This window comes from Mauremys mutica, chromosome 16 (genome assembly GCF_020497125.1).
Source record: "Mauremys mutica isolate MM-2020 ecotype Southern chromosome 16, ASM2049712v1, whole genome shotgun sequence".
In the NCBI taxonomy this organism is placed as follows: Eukaryota; Metazoa; Chordata; order Testudines; family Geoemydidae; genus Mauremys; species Mauremys mutica.
In genome coordinates this window covers 11,273,151-11,289,193 of record NC_059087.1, presented here as the reverse complement: position 1 = coordinate 11,289,193, position 16,043 = coordinate 11,273,151, and the positions used below count along the sequence as shown (strand labels likewise).

At 45.7% G+C, this 16,043-nt stretch overlaps 1 protein-coding gene across 6 annotated transcripts in view; it reads left to right on the top strand.

Annotated features, from left to right (window-relative positions):
• Window positions 1-16,043, top strand: part of TMEM132D (transmembrane protein 132D) — a 399,506-nt gene that overhangs the window by 348,979 nt on the left and 34,484 nt on the right. The window lies entirely within an intron of this gene.

The window sequence follows — 16,043 nt, the reverse complement described above, 5'->3', positions numbered from 1 at the left end:
TTTTGCAATCACCCACACACAGAAGTCTCTATGTGGCAATAATCGTGGCTATGTTTTCTTTAGAATCATGAAAAACATGGAATATAGGATGAAAGTGGAGCTGTAGCTATGATAGTACACAGGTCAAATTTATTGCTGGCATGAGACTTCCACTGATGTTGAGGGATTTGCCTCCACACAGGGCATCACTGAATTTGGCCCTTGGTGCGTACTTGGCAGAGACTGTATGTCCAATGCATCCGGGAGAAATAACCTCCTCTGTCCATTGATATTTCTATTTAATAATAGTAAGGAATGAGCCTGATAGAGTAAGACAAGCTCCTTAAGGGTATCCCAATGAGCATCTCTACTAGGGTCTCGGTAAGGAATTCCTTCCAGAGACTGACTAGTGGAGCAGGGAGCAAATAAAAAGAGCACAAGAGACAATAAACACAGTTTCATGTCTCATTAGTAGGTGATCCGAATTGTTTATGGTGAGATGCAGAAAGGCAGGTCATGGTCATTTGTGGTTGTAAGAAGCAGGAAATGACCTAGTTTGCAGAGCTTTCAGCCAGGCATTGTCTCTTTACTGTTACTTAATTGGGGATTTCTCACTTTTCTTTCTTTGAAGAGAGTGGCTGCATTCTGAGATTGTGGAAAAGGCGGTTCAGTCCCAGTGTCAGTTCGTAAGGCAGAAACTGGAGGCCTTTCTAGAGTTAGAAGACTGAGGAGGGAAAGTGTGTGAACTGGGGAAAAAGCTCTAATAGATCAACCCATCCCCAATTCTTTCCAGGGAAGTAAGTCATATTTACTTTTGACCAGGCATTTCCATGGAAGCATGAGGTCACCTCATTAACATAATGACATTATACATTTGGAAAGTACCAAGGATCACCTCTTCCCATCTCCCCTATCATTGCTGGAAATCCACCACATGGAATATGATAGTCTGATTTCCAATCCCTCCAGAAGAAAGTAAAACAACATAAAATCCCCCAATAACATGGCATGAGGCAAGTCAATCCATAGATCCCACAAATGAAGATGCTCAGATACCATGGTTTTGAGGATCATGTAAGTGCCCAGGCAGGCAGATTAGATTGACAGGTAGATCACCATGTTTAAGTATCACATGGTCTATGAGAAAACTTAGATGTCCATACAGGATGGGATTTTCAAAAGTGCCTTGACTTCCAAATGGGAGTTGGGTGTCTGGCTCTTTTAGGTGCTTTCGAAAATCTCACCCACAATGTACTGCATCCCAGTAATGATGGAGGATTCTTCCAGTACTTCCTGGAAAAAATAAATCTAAAGGTTGCTTGCCCTCTCAGAGAAAATGACAGAGCAAGAAAATGGGTGAGCGGGATGAGCAGAAACACAAACTGAGCCTAATTTTCTTCTTACTTACACGGGGGTAGATCAGAAGTAGCCACAGTGAAGTTAATGGAGTTGCACTGCTATAAGTGAAGGTGAATCAGGCACAGGGAATCAACAGTACAGCTCTCCAAAGTAAGAACTTGCATTAAAGAGTCATAAGATGAGAGCCATGCTCTTAAAACACCCTCCCCCGCTCTTAAAAGTCATCACGTTCTCCAGTTACAGTGATTTGTAAAAAGAGCGTCTATCACCTTCTTTTTAAAGAGGTCGTATTTATAGTGCTCTGTGCAGGCTCTAAGTCATCCTGCCAATGAGGATTCAAGACTCTTAATGCTGTTTTATTACCATGCAGTAAAATGTTACAATATGGCAGATAAATTACTGTCTTCTCAACCCAGTTTAGGATCTTTTTCTGGACATAGTGGGTGTGATGTATCTACCAAGCTTTGTGTCTTTTGTTTATCATCTATAGGACTGTCCAGGTGTTGTGTTAGCTACAGCAGGGCTCTGATATGGTTGCAATATAAACATACATGACCAGATCCTCAGCTAGTGTAAATCTGCATAGCTCCACTGACTTCAGTTGTTCTGTGCCAATTAATACCAGCTAAGGATTTGGCCCATTGCCTGTAACTTAGCAGAGAAGCTTCTGGAGAGGCTAGGTCCTGAAACCACATCCATCACCCTGAAAATTAGATACAGGGCTTGTGGGAGAGTGTTGAAGCCCACAGAGACAATGGGAGAAGCTAGGGCTGGTTGGAGATATAGGGATATACTGAAGGAAAGGGGGCCAAGGAAATGGGGTGTGGTGGGTAGGAAGGATCTAATTGAACCCAAGCCTCAAGAAATGTGCACATCTCTAGCCCACAATCCACCCTCTTTTCTCCTTAATTGATGAAGGGGACGCAGCATAGTCCAATAGTTAACCCATGGCAGTGAACCTTAGGACTCCTGAGTTCTAATCCCAACTGTGCTTCAACCATTTCAGTTGCCCATGCACTAGTAAGATGGGGCATAACAATTAGAGCAGGTCAAAAGTCGGAATGTCCATTCTCAGCGAAATGCTGAAATTTTGAAAAACATTAGTTCCATTTCAGAACAAAACGTGGAAATTCCCCCAAAATGTCATTTTGCAATAATGAAAATGTTTCTTTTTGAAAATTTCTAAATGAAATTCCACATGGGAGCCCAAGCCCAAGTTTCAAGGCCACCTGCTCAGTTGTGGCTCCCAGGGCCTCTGGGGCTGATGCAGAGCAGAGAGCCTAGAAGCCTTGGGAGTCGCAGCTGAGCTGGGAGTGTGGGAATCGGGGCTCCCAGGGCTTCCTGTCTCCCAGCGCTGCAACAACAAGCATGGAAGAATTGAGAGCTCCCAGGACTTCCAGACTTCCTGCTGCAGAGCTAGGGGTCTAAACCCTGAGAGCTCTGGGTAGAACTGAGGCTTCCAAATGTGCCAGACACCCAGCTCCATGTCAGGGAGCCTGAAAGCCCTGGGTGATATGTATGGCAGGCTGCCTGGAGCCATGGACCCTGGAAAACCTGGAGTCCCTGACCCGGGGACAGTCCTTCAGGCAGGCTACCGAGGAGGTTTGAAACCTGCCTGCCAAGCATGGGTCCGTTACCCATCTGACCATTTCACTTTTGACTCATCTCACTATCTGATAGAAGAATGTTCTGTGAGAAAAGTTCCAACCAGCTCCAATGGCAATGCTTACCCAGCTGTGTAAAGATGCTCAGATGAAAGGCCCTACTGAAGTGCAAAGTGTTATTACTATGTGTTATATTTGACTATCTCAAAAACAAATTAGGCTGGAGTTCACTATTTTTCTGAGGCAGCCCCGCTAAATTGACCTTAATCACAGCACAACCTGGTACTCCCTTTCACAAAACACTAGTGGATGAGTACAGATTTAGACATTTTAGAGCTCTTTCCTTCACATCTGCCAAGGGCAGAGATTGTGTGTGAAAATGTTCACTTAGATCTGCTGACTGAAGCCTGGGTACCCCTGTGTGCCCTCTCTGGACACTTTTAATTACTTTTAAAATCGTTCAGGTAAGGTCCTGACCCTATTTGCCCCAGTCTTAACAGATAGGTCATTGTTTGTATGTCAGACACATGGCTAAAGGAGCTTACTCTGGCAAGATACACTGTTCAGATCTCTGAAGCTTATGCATTCAAACCAGGAATTTTACTAATCCTTTCCCTAGTCCCTAATGGGCAGCTAACATGCTCACTAATTACCAAGCCAAGGATTATTTTCCAGGGCTGGTGGAAAAACAACTGCATGGAGACCTGTATGAAGCAGGGAGAATATCAGCACATGGAGAGTTTGTAACATATGGGCACGGAGATGCCCAGCATTCAATACCTTAACCACTATTAACTCCTTAGACAAAGCTGGGCAAGGGATCTCGGCTCCGGAGGCAGAATGACTGCTTAGATCATTTCCACTTAGCACCACAGATGGGCATTTTGGAATTCTGAGCACAATGCGGTGATACTAAATTCAAGTGGAAATCCTGCAGAAGAAAGTTCTCATAAAGTTCATGATGAGTGCACAGGGACGCGTCTCTCTGTTTCTGTCAGCCCCTGCACAAGTGTGTAGGTGTTCCAGAGAGCTTATGTGGGTGTGGGCATCTGCTTGAAATGGACTTTTCTCTTCAATAGCCTAATAATGGTATCATTGCCAACATTCAGCTAGTGCTTTCCTGTTTCCCCCCTATCCGTCATCCTTGTTCAGCTTCACCTCTCGTTCCTCCCGCTGTTCTTCTGTAATGCTGTCCTGCTACCCGACTGGCACCCGCTGTCGACTTCTGTGCCTGGTTTTTCTTAAATCTTTCTCTGTGTCTTTTTGATCCTGCCCTCTCCACACTTCTAGTTTCAACATGCTGCCCCTTTCGCCCTTCTTGTATTGGCCTCCCGGGGCAGCTTTTAAAAGCTACCGGATAGTAAGATGTTTTACGGCAGGGATGTTATTACACTGGCAAAACCAGTTGGTGAGCCAGTATTTTGCTACTGAGATGAAGTGACTATAGAATTCCTGTGTACATACCGTGTATAGACACCTGCCTCTTAAACGCATTATCTTTATATATAGCAAAAGTAGCTATTGTCCTGGGGCCACTTTCCCAAAAGAGCTCAGTTACCATTTAGGCATGTAAAATAAGAGCCAGTTTGGGTACAGAAAATGTATCCCTGTGAAAAGTGGATTCTCCCTTTTGCAATGGAATAATCGAATGCGGAATATTCTCTTCTCAGAGTCCCCCTTACCTTAGACCTTAGTCCATCCCGGGCTTTGCTGCACATTGGGCTACCCACATTTGCCATCCTTGCCTGTCAATTGCCCTTCTCTCCAAATCTTCCCATTTCATGTTGAGGTGCTTGATGTCGTTCAGAACTGTTCGTTTCCATGTTATTCCCCCTTACCTTAGACCTTAGTCCATCCCGGGCTTTGCTACACATTGGGCTACCCACATTTGCCATCCTTGCCCTTCTCTCCAAATCTTCCCATTTCATGTCGAGGTGCTTGATGTCGTTCAGAACTGTTCGTTTCCATGTTATTCACGGTCTTCCTCTCTTTCTTCCTGCTTCCATTCAAGGGCGGTATTTGGTAAGAGTTCTTTTTCCAAGGTTCCCCACAACCACTATGTTGAGGAAGTCTGTTGTTGGCTTGTTTTGTTATAGCTGGCAGGTGAGAAATATTTTACAACAGGCAGGACTCCTGGGTTGTTTGCTCTGCTCTGCACTGACTCACTATGAGACATTTGGCAAGTCACTTTCTTACCCTCCCTGTCTCAGCTTAGTTCATTTGTAAACTGGGTTTGGCATTGCTTCTTTACCTCAAAGGGTTGGGAGAGCTTTAATTAACAAATGTTTGCAAAGTGCTTTGAGATCTTTGGATAAAAGATGCTATCTAAATCCAAATGGTTACAAATAATAATGATGATTATCTATAACCAGGGGCGGCTCTAGGGATTTTGCCGCCCCAAGCACGCCAGGCAGGCTGCCTCCGGTGGTTTGCCTGCGGAGGGCCCGCTGGTCCCTGCGGGAGGTCCACCGAAGCCACGGGACCAGCGGACCCTCCGCAGGCAAACCGCTGGAAGCAGCCTGCCTGCCGCCCTCGCGGTGCCGGCAGAGCGCCCCAAGCACGCGCCTGGCGTGCTGGGGCTTGGAGCCGCCCCTTTCTATAACAACATCCTTGTTCCTCTGTTGTATTTGCGTGATAGGATTTTCCTTCTCTCCTTTTATAAAATTGCTAAGAAGTTGCCTGTGCTGTATATGGTTAGGTGTTTAGCATAGCAGGCATTAGTTCTATTAATTTCCACACTAGTTGCCCATAGCATAGGTGAAGGGATTTCCTTGTTTCAGCCTCTTGAATGCAGGCTCACCTTGTTAAACTGGTTACAGGATGATAACTATGCCCTTTGGCTGCTGAGCTGTGGTCACCATTCACTGATATATTTGGAGCTGGTGGGTATTATAAAAGGCTGCCTTCCCCATCCCAACATGTATGATCCCTTTAATCTAAAGGTAAAAAATAAGATCATTTCTTTGTAGGCAGCTATTTAGTACGGCACTCAAAAAAGGCTTTTGATTAAAGTAAATTTGGGGTCTTTATTTAGAATTATGGATTAGATGCCTTCATCAACTAGTTTTGGCTTTTATGTGTATCTAAAAAGCACCGTAATGTGTGTGATTTCAGATCTCTTTGATTATTAAAGGACACTGACAGAGCTGGAGCTGATACACGAAAACTCAACCCTGGTGCAAGATGTAATGCAGAGGCTATGTTTTATACTACCACAAGCCAATGAGAGAGAGGCACAAACCTCTGGTAGTAGTAGAACTTACAATTTGCTCTGGTGTCTAGGTATCTAAAGGCACAAAGCATGTGTGCCAAGCTGTCTATAAACATTATATTAATTGTAGTTGAGTGCCACTAAAATAGAGAGCTCTATCCTCAGATACCCGCATGCAGTGTACTCTAATCATTGGAAGGGAGGGTCCTCCCCACAGGGAGTTGTAGCTGTATGCAGCATTTGACTGTCGAGCCAGATTCTGATCTCATTTACAGCAGGATAAATCTGGAGTAACCCCACTAAAGCCAATGAAGTTGCTCTGTATCTATCCTGTTGTAACAGCAGAGAGAGCACAGCCCTTAGACAGAAGAACTGCACCAACATGGGATGGTTTAGTAGCATGCCAACCCAAAGGTTCAAAGCAAAACACAGCCAGAGCCACCAAGTTTCACCTGATTTAGCATCAAACCCATAAATCGGCCTTGACTTCTTTGAAAGTTTTGGGAACATTTTGATGAGGCTGAGCTGAGTTTCAAGCTTGTAACAAAGCCTGAAAGCAGTCGAATTTCCCCAAGGGCGAGGTAGGTTTTGTCGTGATCATTTTGCACAGCAACTTTATCTGCTGGGGAAGGGAGAAGGAGCGGTTCTATCTGGCAATATCTTTGCATGTTCTTATGCTAATTTCTGTAGACACTTGACAAGAAACTTTCCAAATTGCCTCTTTTGCTGCGAGGCTAAATGGCATTTGTGTCTAATCGCATCTCTATTTTCCTTTTCTTTTAACTAAATTTGACTCGGCTCCATTCACTGATATGTGCCTCTTTGGGGACTCTCACTGCGGCGAGTCTGTAATATACTATTAGATTCCTCACACCTGCACTATTTAGTGCTTGGATCTGTTGTCCGCCAGCAAAGCTAATTACTGATAGGGTTTGGGTTTTTTTGTTTTATTTAATTTTTTTGCTGTCAAGGCAATAAAACAACCTGAGGGTTTGGAATAAGAAACTCACTGTCATAAAATGTGTCCAAAAAATCATGGAAAAGAAACAGTTCAGACTTTATTAGGAGCCATGAATGAAGATGCTACTTGAGGCACTTTAGCCAGAAGAGGATTTCCTTTGCTCCTCAGTCTAGGAACCATTCTGTTGTTACGCTGCAGGCGTGTTTTATCTAAAGCAGAAGGGTATTGGTCTCTTTCCAGTTTCTGTCGTTGTTGAGTAATGGATAAGTCATCTGCCTTGCAAAAGATCAGTGGTGCTTTGCTACTCAGAAACTTCTCAAGGTTTAAATAATTACGTTTAATAAACTACCTCTGCCAGATGTTTTTGTTAAATACCCAGATGATGATGGGGGGGGCCCTAAACTGCTCCTTGATTTGCAGTGGAGTTCCCTAGGTTTGTTATAATGGGGGTTCAGTGCATAGGTGCTGGAACTAGGGGTGCTGCCACACACCCTGGCTTGAAGTGGTTTCCATGATATCCAGGGTTTACAGTTTGGTTCAATGGCTCTCAGGACCCCACTATGCAAATTATTCCGGCACCCCTGGTTCAGCATGTGGGTCATGGGAAGCATATTGGCAAAATCCACTAGCAAAATAAAATGAGAAGGACAAAGTGAATGCAATGGCGAGATGATGGCAGCCCAGAGATGGACTGAGTTTGACTTGGGATTTACTTTTCATTGTATTTAGTAAAAAGGGTCCAGAGGTGAATTAGAAAAACAATGTGATGTTTATTAGTGAGCCTGGGTTAGGATTTCCAAAGTCCCACTGTCATTAGGCTCCCAAATCCCATTAAAATTCAGTGGGGGTTGTGTCCCCAACTTCTTTATATTCTTTGGAAAATCCCAGTGGAAGAGGTTACTTCAGCATCATGGTCAAGATGAAATATACACTGAGCAGGATCTGGGGTGTCAGTACAAACCAGCTCCACTGCCATGAAAACAGAACAACTCTCATTCCCCAACCAGTCATGCTGTGGTCAAGATGCCCTGCTGACTTCACAAGCTTATTACAGGGATAGCATGAAATGTTCAGCTCTCAAAGGCTTTTAGGTTCAGTGGTCTCAGTCTCTGCAGTAGTTGCAGAATATAGCATGGAATGAGGAAGACATTTGTGGCTTCTCAATCCTGGACTAGTTGGAGGCCAGTTTGGCTGGTGGCAGTTTACAGCAGCTCCAGGGCTGCTCTAAATTATACTTAGTTGGCTATGGTCCCAAAGAACCATCCATCCACCAGGCATTGCTGGAGCACAGCACATTCTGGCCTCGACCTCTCCTCTTGGGAATGTCCCCAGCATGCCCCTTTCATCACAGGATGGCATTGAAAGTTGTGCCAGGTCTATGTCAGCTGGGCCCTATGGTGGGATAATCTAGCTGTCTTCTGTACGCTTTGCACCAAAAGAGTAATGCAAAGGGACCAGAGCAGTGGTATCAGGACTGAGCCCAGTATATCCAGTATAAACCCAGTATAAATGGATGGGATTCTGCTTCCTCAGCACAGGAAAATAAGAAGACAGGAAAGAAACTCACAAACACCCTGCTGTTCTGAGTCTGCCCACATCATTATCATTGTAAATCAAGAGAAAACCCTGCTGAAAATAACTGAGTGACATGGGTGAAAAAGGTAGCAGAATTAAACCTAATATTTCCAGGGAATGGGACACTAGTGCTACCTCTTACCGCCTAATTACCTCTTCAGGTAATCTATCTAGCCTGGGGCTTTCCTTCTGGTTAAAACAAACCCTCCGTTCGCTGGAAGTATTTTTCCCCCTTTTAGAAAAAAATTAGCCTGAAATATTCAGAAAATGCCAAGCAGTTTCTAATTCATTCTCGCCTAACCCCATAAGAGTTTTTGAAGCCCCCTGGAGGGTGGGGGGGGGGAAGAGATGAAGAAATATCATGACCTCTTCAATATGTAAATTTTGTAATTGTATAAAGATTTTTTTTTGAGGGGAGGATCACAAAGTCAAACATAAAGCTTCTTTCTGGAGATTCAATCAATGCATTAGTGATTATGAACTTTCATAAAAACAAAGTAATAATGCACATTTATGTTGCTGTTCATAAATATGAAGTGACAGCCTATGACTTAGCTACTGAAATGATATTTTTGAGCCAAAAAAGAATAATAGAGGAAATTGAGAAAGCAGAAGGAAGAGTTATAATAGAATTGGGCATTGGCATAAATATAAATCATGAACAGGAGATTGCTTTAATGCAAGATATGAAAGTCAGAAACTGAAGGTGTTAAAAAGATCATCCGCTCGTCTGGTGGAGAATCCCTCGGGCCACGCAACTTTCGACCGAAAAAGCCAAATCTACTCAAACTAGATAAACCTTGTTTAAAATTGCATGAGAAATAACATACCATTCAGGAACATCCTGCTTTCAGACTTACACATACAGTCTATCAGGAAAATGCCTGAGGGGAAGAAAGTCACGTTCACCAGCTGGCAAACATTCTCTGCACATAAGCCTTTGTCTGGAGATTCCAAATGGGTGTAGGAGTGGTAAATTATCCCATTAAAAATGTAATCTGAAGAACCCAGCTAATGAGGTGACCATAGCAGCTTGTTACCAGAGCTGCAGTGCATTTAATCATGGTGGAATGGGTTGGGGTGGCAGCTCTGGAGGCTAATGTCCTCTCAACACAGAACAGGTGGGGTACGGGCAGTGGCTTCCTCCCAGGCTTGCCCACCACCATAGCTCCCTGCTTATGTAGAGGGAGCATTTCTCTCCGCAAAGGGACAGCTTCACGCTTTGTGTCTGTTCCAGCCCAGGCCTCTCTGCTGTAATTGTGAACCTGGAGCTAAAATCTGCCATGTATGTGTGTGTCCTGTGGGAAGGGGCACAAGGATCCAGACCCAGGGCTCCACTGAGCATTAGGCAGGGTCCCCGGTAACTCTTGTTGTTGCTTCTTGGCCCCAAGGGGTTGAGGCCAACCAGACTGGAAGCCTAGAGCAGCCCCCTGAGCAAGCCTGGTCGCACATGAGAGTGTGTGTTGGGGGACATTGAGAGATTCTGGAGCCGTCATGAGAAATGCAGTTGGAAACACATCTTCCATGTCCCTTCCATCCATTCAGCTTGGTTCCGCCTTTCACAAGCAGAATGGATCAGGGAGCCTCCTCTGGGCTGCTGTGCTCCCCGCACACACAAACGTACGTGCGCACACACTTATGTGGCTTAGGTACGAAAAGCCAGAAGTTAGCCCAGGGTTGCTGATCAGGGCAGCACACCCTCTACACTCAACTTTTGATTCTATAGCAAATACTTGTGCCGTATCTCCTGAGAATCTCCCATCTCTTTCTTCAAAGAATCCTATGAACATTCCTAATTGCCCTTGTGGTACTTTCCTGAGGTAGGACCTGCCATTGTACTGATGGGGAAACAGGGAGGTGAAGCAAATAATTAGCAGAGAGTAGAATGGGTACCGGGTTGTAGGACTATGCTTAACCCATTGCACTAAATGTTGCCCAAGCAAGTATTTACCTGTTCTGCATCTTATTGTTCCTATCTGTAAAGTGGACTTAATGACAATCCTTTGCACATGCATGGCACTTTTTCATCAATAAATCTCAAATGCGGGGATGCACGTGTAGCCCCGTTTTACAGATGGGAAAACTGAGGTGCAAAGAAGTTAAGTGCCATGACCACAGGGACACAGCAAATGTGTGTTGTGTTTTGGAGTTGAAACCAGGCCTAACGTATTTGCTCCCTGTTGCCTATCTATGGTGGTGGCCAAATTTGTCACTGATGAGCATGAGGATACTGAACTGAGTTAGGCTTTGGTCTGTTTTAAATACTGGGGGTAAGTTTATGAGGGATGGATTTGTAGTACCTGCCTGTATTTGGTATAATTGTACTAGTAGCCAGCTTTTGTTATGAATTGCCTACTTAGCCTACTGTTGGGTGTGAAAGCTGAAACCACATTGGGCTACCGCCAGCTCCCAACGCCAAGAGCTGGGCATTAGTATGTACATTTTTTCCAAGGAACTTTGTATGCAAATAGAGTTGTCCAATGTTCACCTTGCCTGAAAACCAAGAGCACATGACACAGCTGCCAAACTGCTGCGGGTACAGTTACAGAGAGGACCCGCGGATAAGCATAAAGTGCGAAAGACTGATTAAGCTGGGCATGTTTGGCACCATATAATACTATAGTGTGTGTTGCTGCTGTTTGGCCACATGGCCTCCATAGAAGAAAATATCTGTGAAAAGTCACAGGCATCTGATAGGCTGCACTGAAATAGGCCCTTGCAGGCTCCTTTGAATAGGTGTTTTGCCTGAGCACACTCCTGAACTAGCTAATCCAAAGGTTTCTTCTTGTACAAGCTCATGTCCCTCCCATTAGCTCTCCTTTGCTCTCTACCTTCCATACTCCTGAGTTGTGGCTAATAAAACCTTCCTGATCTCGCTGCCAGAGGGAGTCAGCAAAATAGCTCTGCACTTTTACATAGCATCCTTGAACCCTACCCCTAATCAGAGTCCTTGACTTCACTTCCTTCACAGTAAAGCATAGCAAATAACACCAGGAAACTTGGGGGGAATTGTTTGATTCAATTAAAACTGAAATTTTTCAGAACTTTTAGCTAATAAAAAAAGTTAACAAAAATTTCATTTTGGGTCGGATTAAATGTTTTGTTTGACACAAAATGAAACATTTTGTTTTGTTCCTGGGCATGATCACCTTTCGTAAATAAGAGAAAGGGAAATGAAGAGCTGGAGTCCCAAAACCAGTAGATGAGGAGGTGTTGGTGGTACAACCGCACCTTATGCACAGTAGCCCAAAGTTAGAGCGCTTGCTTGGGGTATGGGAGACCTAGATTTAAATCCCTCTTTAGGGCAGATTCTTGAATCCAGATCTGCCCCCTTATGAACCAACCTATTTGGAGTAGGTCTCTCTCAATTTCTCCTATTAAAACTAGTGCACTTTGTGTAAATAATCACTGGAACAACAAGAATGTAAAAGTGGGGCTCCCATATCCCTGGCTTTTGCTCTAACCACCAAGCTAGAGAGTCAGTCTCTCTCTGCTCGAATGACTATTCAAGAGTTTCATACAAAGTGGAACAGCTTCAGCTGCAGAGACAGAAAGACACTCGCCTCCCCCCCGAATGGCAGATAGCCTGAGTTAGGGACGGAGACCTGAGTTCAAGTCCTAGCTCCTGTGTGGCGATTTAAAACTGTTCCCACTTTCCGACTGAGAGCCCTAACAACTGGGCTGGTGGTTATAAAGGCAGGACCACCCGTTTCTTTATGAAGGGTACCTAAGTCCCCTGGGGAATCCAGCACCCTCCAAATTTTTGGTCTGAAGCTATTCACCAGATTTATGTCAAATTTGCTAATACCATTGGTCGACCCAAAACTGCATTTTTCAGCCAGTAAACTATTTTTCTGGGGAAAAAAACAACCCAGTTCTACTTCCCAGTAACCCATCACCACCCCTCCGTTTTGCCATTAGCAAGAGTGCATTTTTTTTGGAAAGCAAAAGCCTGGGTGAAACAGACGTGGACCCAAGTGATTCAATAATATGCAAGCACCTCAGAACTCTGACAGTGACCAGAGCCAATGAGCACCAGCATCCTGAATATCAGTATTCTTGCCAGCTCTGCTCCCCCAACTCCTGAAAGCTGAACCTCCAGGATTTATAGAGGTGTGAAGCATTGCTGATTAGCTGGAAATGTGCCAACCTTTCTGGAAACGTGATTCTTGGCAAAATAAGTAACATCTCCCTGGTTGATTCATAAGGCCTGATGCTGAGCTGTCTCAGGGCTGTGTAAATCAGCAGTGACTCCCTCTGGAATGACACTGGTGTAAAACCAGCGGCAGTGAAAAGAGAGTCAAGCCCCGGGGTTCAGTGTGTCACCTGGTAGCAGGATACTGGAAGGCTACCCATATTCATGTATTTCAGTCTGAGCTCTCCTTTCTGGCGGAGGCTGAATTAGAGAAGCATACTTCAGAATGATTCCGTATCAAGCAGTATATTCAACGTGTATGGTATAAAAATGGCCTGGATTTAGGCTTTTGGTTCTGTGTTTGGCCAGAGTCTGGCACAATGGGCTCCTGGTCCATGAATTATTTCATGGAAGTGCCATGGCCTATGCTAAGCAGCTCAGACTAGATGATCATAATGGTCCTTTCCAGACTTAGAATCTATGTCTGCGCTCCAAGGCGCTATCACAATACAAATCAACAATAATAAATCCTGTAAAATTGCACCAATTCCCACCACCCGGTGATGTGTGTGGATTGTGTCCTGACCAGGTACGTCTGCTTCTTTGAATAGAGAAGCTCTTCTTTCCATGCTGTCTTGGAGTATCATACAAACCAGAATGGACTAGAGGACCTCTCCCCTCTCAGACTTTTATGCCATTTGGCTTCTGATTTACACCAGCACAATAAGTGAATCAGAGTTCCCCATCGCTCGACTGGGATGAAATCTGGATTTATAGGATGGGATTCTCAAAGTTGTCTAGGCAATTCACAGGCCAAATCCCCATTGTTTTGGAAATGGGCATCTGAGTCCCATTGGCGGCTTTGGAAATCCCAGAAGTGATGTGCAAAATTAGGGGAGTGTGTCGGCTAATTAGCACATTAGCCAACTTAACAGCCTAGATTCAGCTGAAAACCTCCAACAACGTTTCAGGAGCAGTGCTACTGTGCACTTATATTGTTTTTGTCATGCAAGGATCTCAAAGAGCTTTACAAATATTACTTAAGCCTCACAACACATCTCCATAGCAGTAGCATTATGAAATCATGGGTAAAATGCGGCATGGGAAGAATTAATTGGTGCCTTGCAGAGAGTAGACTCGGTGAACGCACAGAAATCGTGGCTCACCCTACCGTGGTCTACCCAGTGAACAATACTCTTTCCCTTTGCTTCTGTAGGTACTGAGGGGATTTTCAAGGCTATGACTGGTCAACAGCTGAGCAAAGATCATTGGTTAAAGGTGGCAAGAGCGTGCAATGTAGTTTGATGTGGCTTGCCATCCTCTTATATGCTGCTGGCTCTGTACCGTCATTATTTGCTCCTGCGTGGGCATGTGTACTCAGGAATTTGATTCTATGAACGTAGCCAGGACTCCCCTACACTCCAATTCTATGAAACCCCAGTCTGACTAGCTAATGAACTGCAGAATAAAGCCCTTTCCCCCCAGTTCCCTCTAGCACAGAGGTGGGCAAACTACGGCCCGCAGGCCACATCTGGCCTGCAGGACCCTCCTGCCCGGCCCCTGAGCTCCTGGCCTGAGAGGCTCGCCCCCGGCCCCTCCCCCACTGTTCCTCCTCCTCTTCTGCAGCCTCAGTGCACTGCGCCGCACCGCGCCACTGCAGCAATTCTCTGGACGGCCAGGCAGCTGCCGGGCCTGACCCGGTGCTCTGTGCTGCGCGGTGGCGTGGCTGGCTCCGGCTGGGGTGTGTGGCTGTAGCGCTGCCAGCCACCGGTGCTCCAGGCAGCGCGGTCAGGGAGCGGGGGGGTTGAACAGAGGGCAGGGGAGTTCGGGGTAGTGGTCAGAGGGGGTGGATAGGGGTCAGGGCGGTCAGAGGGTGGGGAACGGGGAGTTGAATGGGTGCAGGAGTCCCGGGGGCAGTCAGGAAGGAGGGGGAGTTGGATGGGGCAACGGGGGGCAGTCAGGGGTGGGGGTTCCGGAGCTGTCAGGGAGCAGGGGAGTGGATGGGATCCTGGGGGCCCATCAGGGAACGGAGGGGTTGGATAGGGCAGGAGTCCCGGGAGGGCTGTCAGGGGGCAAGAAGCGGGGTGGGGGATCAAGGGCAGGGGCCGGGCCACGCCTGGCTGTTTGGGGGGAGACAGCCTCCACTAACTGGCCCTCCAAACAATTTCCGAAACCCAATGCGGCCCTCAGGCCAAAAAATGTGCCCACCCCTGCTCTAGCATTTCCAGCCATGTTGATGCTTCAGGATTTTCATGCAATTATGTGCAGGATCTATCTCTTGCTTAGCAATCAATCAATCAATCAATCAATAAATGTGTTTAGCATCTGTCACGATGGGAACACTGTGAAAGCATTCGGCAGATCTGAGCTGCATGATTCCCATTAGAGTCACTGGACAATGCACAGCTAAAATCTGACAGAACACTTTGAAATTATCCTCCACCATACCCCGGCTCCTGCTGGAGCCTATGCGCGAAGTTTCCCCATTCAAGTGTGTTCTCTGTGTCATTTCCATACAGTGAAAAGAAGCGCAGAGGAACTGTAGACTCAGATTAGCTGCAAAACCAAATGCTTTTAACTTCAAGGCCAAATGGTGCCATGACTGACTCTCTCCACATAACCCCATTAGCTGCAGTGGGGCTGACAGGTTGTAAAGCAAGAGCACCGTTTAGCCTATAGTGTCCCAGGTTTATGGTAACGAAAAGCTGATGTATTTTTCTAACCTTAAACTAACCCTGAATATGTTCGAAGAGCTGTTTCTGCTTTGCTAATGCCACCCCCCCATCCCCGCCCCCCATGGCTACCAGAGACCGAATACCGAAGTCAGTGCTGTAATTTCTTTCTGTGCAATAACAAGTGTGGGCACTTGATGATTCCATTATTCTTCGATGCCAGCAAAATTGGTGGTATCTGCATTACTGTGTTCCAGGTGCTGTACAAACACATAATAGGAGACAATCCTCTGCCTTCTCACACTCTAAAGAAACAATGGCTGGCGGGGGGGGGACAGGGTACAGAGGCATAAAGCAAGGAAGTGACTTGCCCAAGGTCACACAGCTGGGCAGTGGCTGAGCAGGGACTAGAAGGTAGATCTTCTGAATCTCAGTCCAGTGCACTATGCACTAGACAATATGGTTTAAATGTTCCTTCGTCACTGGACTGTGAAAAACAATCTTGTCTTGCCGTTAGAGCAAGGGATTAAGTAGCAGCTCCTGGGTT